We start from the raw sequence: 9,331 nt of genomic DNA, 5'->3' as shown, positions 1-9,331 counted from the left end.
ATCGATCGGCTTCAGTTAGCAGCAGTAGCGAAGGAATCGCTCCATGGGGTTCAGTTAACAGCCATCGATTGATCGCTCGGGTTCTGTAACGCGTAGCCTGCAGTGCAATCGCTCGGGTTCAGTTAGAGCCCAACGCCTCACTCGGCTTCAGTTAGAGCCAACACCTCACACACACGCGTGTACGTACGAGAGAAACGCGCATCGCTCCGCCCCCGACCTCCCACCATAACCGGCAACTCCCCGAAATTTTCCTCCCCCTCGCTGCTACCACGGTTTTTTCTGTCATGGACGGCCCAAAGAATGTCATGCAGCTGCGTCTCCGGCCCGCCCAGGACGAAAAGCCCATTTTCTATCATGATTTTTTGTCATAGAAGTAGGAGCCCACCACATCTATGATGATACCGGTTTTTTCACAATTATCGTCATAGAAGTGTCATATGTATGACAGAAAAAAATTGTTCGGCCCAAAATGTCACGAATATGTCTTTTTTTGTAGTGACTCTTAGTGTCAGACTTAGTACCACGATAGTTGGCGCCCATCGTGGGGCAAAGCGTCTTGCAATTTCTGGCGAGGTTGCATTTTTTCCAATCTTCATCAACATGGTTTCCGGCTGTGGTTTGGTCGTGGGCCACGAGTTACGACTCGGTGCGCTCACTTTCGTCGCCGATGACTCCGCTTGGCTCCAAGAAGCCCCCCTCGATGTCGAGGCTCTTCCGATCCGCGGGGCGTTGGACTTCCATGCGAGTAACTGCGGTGTTCTTCTACGATAGCCATCGACTCCTTATCGTTTCGTCCTCACATCATCCGCTCACTCCGCTGGACGCCGCCGCAAGCGATTTGGTCGGTCGCGGCTCCAGCGGTAGGTAAAGCATGCGGTGGCCCGTCAGATGGCCACCCCACAAGTCGGGTGATCGAGCCCGACGAATTTCTCAACGGTCCAGTCAACCCGTCGACTGGCTCTGCGGATACTCTTTCCGAGCGCGGGAGTAGCGACCCTGTGGCAGAAGTCCTCATGGTCGACTCCTGTCGCAGCCCCCCCGGGTTTCACCGCAACGGAGGCAACGACGACGGTGACGGTCCATCGTACAACCATGACGAGTATGAGCCCCAACCTCTAAATTCACAGCAGAGGGAGGAGTTGCATCGCCGCAATGTGGAGGCGCTCCAGACCCCCATCGTGGGGGAAACTATCGAGGCTCGGGCCTTGGAGACTTCACGACTGGCCACGTTAGCTGAGCGCGCGCGTCTGGAGAACCTCCAGCATTCTCTCGACGAACGCGCCCGTAGACTGATCCCTAAATCGAGTCGACGTCAACGACAGTTGTTTCCGCCTGAACCCCAGGTATACCGCACTCCGATCCAGAATCTTACAGCTGCTGCACGTATAGTAGAATCTATTCAGTCGTCCCATTCAGAAGCTGGAAGAGGTTTGAAGCAGATCTGAGCACTGCTCCGGGCAGCAGGAGAGCAAAACTCTGTTGTTTCTTAGTCGCGCAACAGGATCTATAGCAGGTCAGTGAGGGCAGATACAGTTCAGTCGGCACACAGTCCTGGATCGCCTTTGCGACATGAAGATCATGATCGCCGTCGAGATCGGCACCTGGGAAGAGCACATGGAGCCCAATCCGAGGGACGGGTCATACACGCCCCAGCAGCATGATGACACGCGCCCGTATGGTAATGACCACAGAGTTCCAGTCGACCCAAGAGAGCCTGGGTTCGACGCAAGGTCAGTCCTTGTACAAGGTTTGGTCAACCGGAACAGAACATACATAGAAGGGTTGGATAGAGATCGACCCAGTAGAAGCAGAGTGCATGTTTCCGGCCCCGAGTGCTTCAGAAGAGCCATCCGAGCCGCTGAGATCCCTCACAACTTCAGGTTGGCGACAGGCGTAAGTAAGTTCACCGGAGAGTTGAAGCCTGAAACTTGGTTGGAGGATTACCGAGTGGTTGTGCACATTGGTGGTGGTAACGATGAGGTGGCCATGAAACACCTCCCTTTCATGCTTGAGGGTTCTGCCAGAGCCTGGTTAAATCAGTTGGCCCCTGGGAGAATTTTCAATTGGGAAGAATTGGCCCAAGTGTTTACCAAAACATTTGAGGGCATCTGCAAGCAACCTGCTGGTTTGATAGAATTGCAGCATTGTGTGCAGAAACAGAATGAGACTTTGAGAGACTATATCCAGAGGTGGACTACCCTTCATCACACAGTGGAGTATGTGTTTGAACACCAAGCAGTTTGTGCCTTTAAAGAAGGCGTTCGCTATAGAGAGAAGTTTGGTCGGACCGGAGACATGTCTCTGACTCGGATGATGGACATTGCCACTCGATACGCTAACGGCGAAGAGAAGGACCGACTCCGGAGCGGCAAAAATAAGTCAGTCGCCCAGGACACCAGAGGAGGAAATTCCAGTCAGAAGTAGAAACGAAAAGCTGAGGCTGCAGGTCCTGCTGAGGCATTAGTTTTGAATCAAGGGAAGTACAAGGGGAAGCCCGAAGGGCCTTGTACCACTAAAAAGTGAAAGATCAAGCCTGAAATGATGTGCTTGATTTACCGTGTCATATACACACCAAAAAGGATGAAGAGGGAAATCTAATTCTTCCCAAGCATACCACTCGACAGTGTCGACTCCTAATTCAGAGTTTCTGAGAGAGCCAGCCTAGTGAAAAGGACAAAGAGTCTGATAAGGAGGTGGACATAGAGGAAGATGGTGGTTACCCCAATGTTAATGCCACTTTGGTGAACTTTGCTGACCTCGAGAGCAAAAGTCGACTGAAAGTTATTAACAGAGAAGTAAACATGGTTGCTCCGGCAACAATGAGATATTTGAAGTGGTCAAAAACCCCTATCACATTCGACTAGTCCGATGACCTAGCGCACGTTGCTACCCCTAGGCGGCAAGCGTTGGTGGTCGACCTAGTCGTTAGGGGCACCCGACTGACCAAGGTTTTGATGGACGGCGGTAGTGGTTTGAATATATTGTATGCTGAGGCCCTCCGAGGGATGGGCATTCCGATGTCCAAGCTCATTGAGAGCAACATGAGATTCCATGGTGTCATCCCAGGAAAGAAAGCCGACTCACTCGGTCAGATCACTCTTGATGTGGTTTTCGGTGATTCAAAGAATTATTGCAAGGAAAAGTTGACGTTTGAGGTGGTGGATTTTGATAGTGCCTATAATTCTATTCTAGGCAGACCTGCTTATGCTCATTTCATGCCTCGACCGTGTTACGTATACCTCAAGTTGAAGATGCCTGGTGTCAGGACCCTGACTCAATGCCACATAGATCTAGCATGTAACACTTCATATCACTTTGCGGCCTCACGCACGGTATTCCCACGGGTGTCGCCTTACCTTTACCCGGGACCGTTTGCGCCTTTTGGCACACGTATATGACAGTGTCGCTAGCATCCATATGATAAGGAGCCCGGGCTGACATGGCTAGTCGTAAACCCAAAGTGGCAAAAACTTACAGGGACAGGCATCCATGACCCAGCATCGAACGTGTCGGTCATCAGCGAGTGAATCCAGGCTGTAGCACTGGGCTAGCAGGACTCCGGTGAACCGGGCTGTAGCGGGCTAACAGGACTCCGGTATTCATCGCGTGACATTTCCCCGAAGGGACAGACACAGGAACGAAGAAGGACACATGCCGGCCAGCCTAAGTGTTCCGGAGCAGTAGCAAGCTACCATGGCTCGGTGGAAACACTAGGAGACATTTCCCGGTAAGAGAGGCTACTAAAGATAAACAACTAGATAGTCAGATCCCACACATACCAAGCATTTCAATAACATACACACAATATGCTCGATATGTGCAGTACAACATGGCATCACAAAATGACTCTACGACTCAAGTAGTTTATTCAATAGGCTCCGAGGAGCGAGACATTACAAACATGGGTCTCATGACCCAACAATCAGAGCATACAAGTCAAAGCACAAGCGGAAGCTATCATGTCTGAGTACAGACATCTATATATGAAAAAGGCTGAGAAGCCTGACTATCTATCAGATCCTGCCGAGGGCACAAGATCGTAGCTGAGGTATCAAGCTAAACGTCGAAGTCCAAGCGGAACTACTAGTGAGACTGAAGTCTCTCTGCAAAAACATAAAATAGGCAAACGTGAGTACAAATGTACCCAGCAAGACTTACATCAGATCTATCTACACATGCATCATTATCAACAAAGGGGATGGTGGAGTTTGACTGCAGCAAGCCAGCTTTGACTCGGTGGCTATCCTGAACTACGACTGCAAGTAACTCTTTTGAGGTGGCGCACACGAGTCCACATATTCACCATATCAATACACCACTATGGATCCGTTCCCGTCTCCCTACGAGAACGCCATCCATAGCACTCACGCTTATCTTGCGTATTTTAGGGTATCCACTTTCACTTGTCTATGAACTATGCAATGGGGTCCAAGTTTCCATATCCGAGGAATCCGGCTATTCGAATAGATGATGTTAACCCTGCAGGGGTGTACTTCTTCACACACGCTTTCGCCACTTATCGCCCTGTACACGTCATGTACCTCGGCAACCTTCAAGAGGAAGCCAGGCGAGGGAGTCGGCCACGACCTGACTAACCGAACAAGTCTCTAGTCCAGGTTTATCGCCTATTCAGGTTCCATCCGCAAGGAGATCCGTCCGGGGTGTCGCTTACGGCCCCAAACAATGTGTGCAGGGTTCCCAAGCCCACCAACCGGGTGCCACTTGGTACACCGGGCCACTGTGCCTAGTCTGTCCCAAGCCCACCTGTACCGGGTGCCACTTGGTAGACTACTAACACTACCTACAAACGCCAGAAACTAGTTGCAACTCCTAGACAGAGATCATGTTGATTAATAAGTCGAGAGGGGTCGAGTTACCGGAACCCAATGTGTGGTAGTAACTGGTCATGGATCACAAACACAGAACTCAGTTCCTGAGGACGGCTGCAATGAGACAACCCACCATGTACTCCTACATGGCCTCTCACCGCTACCTTTACCAAATCGTGTTCACACACTTAGCTCACACACAGTAGGACATGTTCACACACCTCTGATTCATCCCCAATGAATCAGACCTGACTCAACTCTAAGCAATAGCAGGCATGACAAACAAACATGAATGAGTAGGCACAACAGGGCTCAAACAACTCCTACTCATGCTAGTGGGTTTCATCTATTTACTATGGCAATGACAGGTCATGCAAAGGATAAAGGGTTCAGCTACCGCAGCAAGTATCAAATATGTCGTTGTTGTCCTAATGCAGTAAAAGAGAGCAGGAGCGAGAGAGTGGGATTTTATCGGAATGAACAAGGGGGTTTTGCTTGCCTGGCACTTCTGAAGATAGCATTGAGTCTTCATCAGTGTCAACGATCACATCATCGGTATCACGTCTATCGAGAGGGGACAAATACCGGCAACACAGAAGGGAACACAATCAATGCAATGCACAACATGATGCATGCTATGACATGGCAATATGAAGGTGTTTTGGGCTAATGCACCTAAAACCAGATTAAATGAAGTTGGTTTAAATCCAAGATTCAAATTCAAACTCCATATGTGGTTATTTAAATGTCATTCACTTCATTTGTCCTAAACAGTAGTGATAAGTTGTTCTAACATGCATGAAAATGGTACAGATGGATTCCTTGAATTTTTCTGTAATTTTTCATATATAAATTGTTTCATTTGGAGTTACGGTTAATTTTCTATGATTTATTGAAGTTTAGCTATTTCTGGAATTTCCTGATTATTTATAAAATAAACTAAATTCCAGAAAAGGAATATTGCGTCAGCCTGACGTCACTGTGACGTCAGCAGGTCAACAGGGACTGGTCCGGGTCAAACCTGACGTGTGGGGGCCACACGTCAGTGCCACAGGGCTGCTTAGCTCACTGACAGGTGGGACCAAGTCAACGGCCACGTCAGCGTAGTCAACACTGACGCGTGGGCCCACCGGGGTTAGTTAAAACTAAACAGGAGCTAAACTAAGTTAATTAGGCAGTGGGGGCCGTATGTCAGTGAGAGAGAGGGCTAGTTAGCAGAGTCATTAGCGACTAATGACAGTGCCACGTCGACTTCGCCGGAGTTCGGCCGGCGACAACCAAACCAACGGCGGAGGCTCGCCGGAGTTGAGCTACAGGCAATGGATGGACGCGCGAAGGCCACCAGGAGGTAGCCCGTGCTCTTCCGCATCCAACGGAGCAGGAAGGAGCGGATGGGGTGCGCTCTACTCGCCGGAGTCGAGCTCGCGGCGGCGGCCGGAGCTCGGGCAACAGCGGAGATGGCGCTATAGAACATGGCAGGGAGCACCCGTGGGTGTTTCGGGTTCGCAGGAGCGCGGTGAGCACGCTGGTGATGCTCGGGCGAGCGGCCGAGCTCACGAGCGCGGAGCTCGTTGACCATGGCGGCGGCGAGCCTCGGGGGAGGTGGGGGAGCTAGCTAGGGGAGGGGAACGACGGGGACTCCAGGGGGGAAATGGAGAGTGGCTCACCGCGGAGCTGCAGGGATGGTTAGTGGGCTCGGGGGCGCGCCGGAGTGGACGAATCGACGGAGAAGGGCGCCGGGGCCGAAGCTTGAAGACGATGATGATGGCGGCTGCTCGGGGCCCTTCTGGTCGCGTGAGACGACGAGGAGGACGAGGGCGGAACAGCGGAGCTCGGGAGCGCGTCGGAGAGGAGAGGGGGTGGCGGTGGTCGCGGCAACGGCGAACGGCGGCGATGGGCGTGTTCGGTGGCGAGAGAGAGGGGTCCAGGGGAGAGGACGAGGGCGAGGGAGAGCGAGAGGGGCCCGAGGGGGGTGCGTGGCGATGCCAGGAAAGTCCAGGGCGAAGCGGCAAGCAGGAGGTGGCCGTCGGTGGCCGTGCGCGTGCTGGCGCGCCGTGGGCACACGCCCTCCTGCCCACTGGCAGGAGGTTGAAGACAGTAGGAGTGAGGAGGAGGTGGGCTGGGCCTAGCTGGGCCGGTCCTGTTGGGCCACCAGGTAAGCGCCAGGTAAGATGCTCTATTTTATATTTCTGTTCTGTTTTATTTTTATTTAATCTTTTGCCACTGTTTTGAATTTAAATAATTCAAACAATGCCAAAAGCTTCTCTGAATATTTTTATGTTGCTAGATGGACTTTTCCAAAAGCTCATAAAATATTTCAGGGATATTTGAAATTATATTCTAATTATATGAATATAATTCAAATTCAAATAGCTAATGATTTAAATTCAAAGTCCCAAAAATAAATCCTTAAAAATGTTCAATATTTTTGGTTGGGACCAGAACCCTTACCAAAAATTAACAAACATTTAAGAAGAGCATTTTGCAGCAATGAATGAGATTTCTAGGGTTTTTGCCCCTCTTTTATTTAGGGTTTTTGAGGCTTCCAAAATTCCTCAGTTCAATTTTCAAAAATTTAAACATGATGCATAGATGGAAGCAAGCACAGGACAGGTCAGAGCTAGGGATGTGACAACTCACCCCCACTAAACAAGAATCTCGTCTCGAGATTCAAGCGTAGGGTAGGATGAAGGGGAAACGCAAACTAGTACAATCTTCACAATCCAGGTTGCACTTCAAATGAACGTTGATTTGAACACCATATTTGTTTTGTCGTCTTGCTCTAAGAACTTCAGCTAATCATGACAAGAAGAGGAAAGGAAAACTCTAGAAGGATCGGTCTTCTCGAAGGTCGAACAACTCAGGATTAACTCATGGAATGAGACTTAGAACCATCTCTCGGGTTGAGACACGAGATACACATCAAGAGGGGTGGAAAGAAACGGATGACAAAGGTTCACTAGGTGGACAATAATTCCACACTTAAGAAGGTGGTAAATTATTGTCAACGTAGCGAGGAGTTAAGTTGACATGACACCATAATGATGCACCTTAGGGAAGGTGACTCGAAGATATATCCCCTTAAGTGGCAAAAAGAATTACTTTTGATACCGAGATCATTGAAACTCTTTATACCAGCCTAAGGCAATTCTTGAGTGATCGTTTGGAGGGGTTCGGTAGAATGGCATACTCGGACTTGGATGATGTGGATTACCTTGTTGAAGACAACGCAATGGATGAATTTGCTTACCACCGGAAATGGAAGAGACCCCTGGTAGAATGGCACATTGGCGGTGCAAGCTGGGAACAAAATGCAAATGCTGGGAATGATTCTGGTAACTGGGGAAGAACCCAACAATAGAGAGTGAATCCACTGTTGAGAAGTTATAGCATAACCGAGGAAACTGAGAGCAAACCCAGTTAGTGCCGATGATAACACCTAGCGCTTGTGCGTGCTCTCAAGAACTTGAGCATTTCCATATTTATCAAGGTTTTACCAACATCCGTGTCAAGGATCCTGGCAACACAACATACCACCATGATGAACAACGATGGACGATGCAGATGCATATGAAGATAACATCAACTCAGATTTCATCCTAGCGAGGCCAAGGAAACAAAATCTGGATGATCGACCGAGAGACATTTAGCACTCCGCTTCTAATGTTCTCCTTGACGTGCTAGTGTATCCCATTCATAGATATGGTTTGATAACTAGAACATCAAGTAAAGGTCGGACTTCGGGAGCAATAGAATCCATAAGGAACAGTTACGGAGGTAAATCCTACGAAATCCTTATGGGGAGGTGGCCAACTTCCTCAAACAAGATACTACAATAATAGGTCTTCCGGCTGGGTGTGTTGGCCACGACATCCACTTTACCGGTTATCAAGGGACCAATATTATAGTTCTTGGGAAATGTTCCAACCATCATATCTGCCTGAGATTCAGATCTGGTTGGTGTCAGGATATTCCAGACTCATCGAGTCTAGGAAGAAAATGAAAGTTTGCAACACAAATCGACGAGATGACGTTGCGAGATTCTTGGGAAATGAACTACGATAGCAAGCTCCAAAACATGAGCTGGTTCTGCTACACATGTGTGAACACGCTGCCTCAGACAAACATGATCACATGGTAGTCTTACAATAAAACACTACCGAGTTCTGGTTGGGAACCATCATCGAGGATATCGAAGTCTTTACGCAAGTCCATGGATTAGATCCCAAGCATAGACTTCTTTTCCTTGAACAAGTCAATCAGTGGCTTGGTGTGCTAGGATATACATATGGAATGAAGATGATCAGTCTAACAGACCACAGAATTCTTCGCACGTGCATGACCGACTTGGGATGATTCCAAAGGAGCAAAAACAAACTTTCTCGAATTCACGACGGCAACTTACATCAAAATGCACGTGAATCAAAGGAAGTCACTCCTTTCATCAAACAAGTACTTCATGAGCTAGCATGAAGAAAATGCTTTCAAAAGTTTCCAACACT

Source organism: Triticum dicoccoides, chromosome 1B (assembly GCF_002162155.2).
Source record: "Triticum dicoccoides isolate Atlit2015 ecotype Zavitan chromosome 1B, WEW_v2.0, whole genome shotgun sequence".
Taxonomy (NCBI): domain Eukaryota; kingdom Viridiplantae; phylum Streptophyta; class Magnoliopsida; order Poales; family Poaceae; genus Triticum; species Triticum dicoccoides.
The sequence above is the reverse complement of the archived record's forward strand: the minus strand, read 5'-3'. Positions refer to the sequence as shown.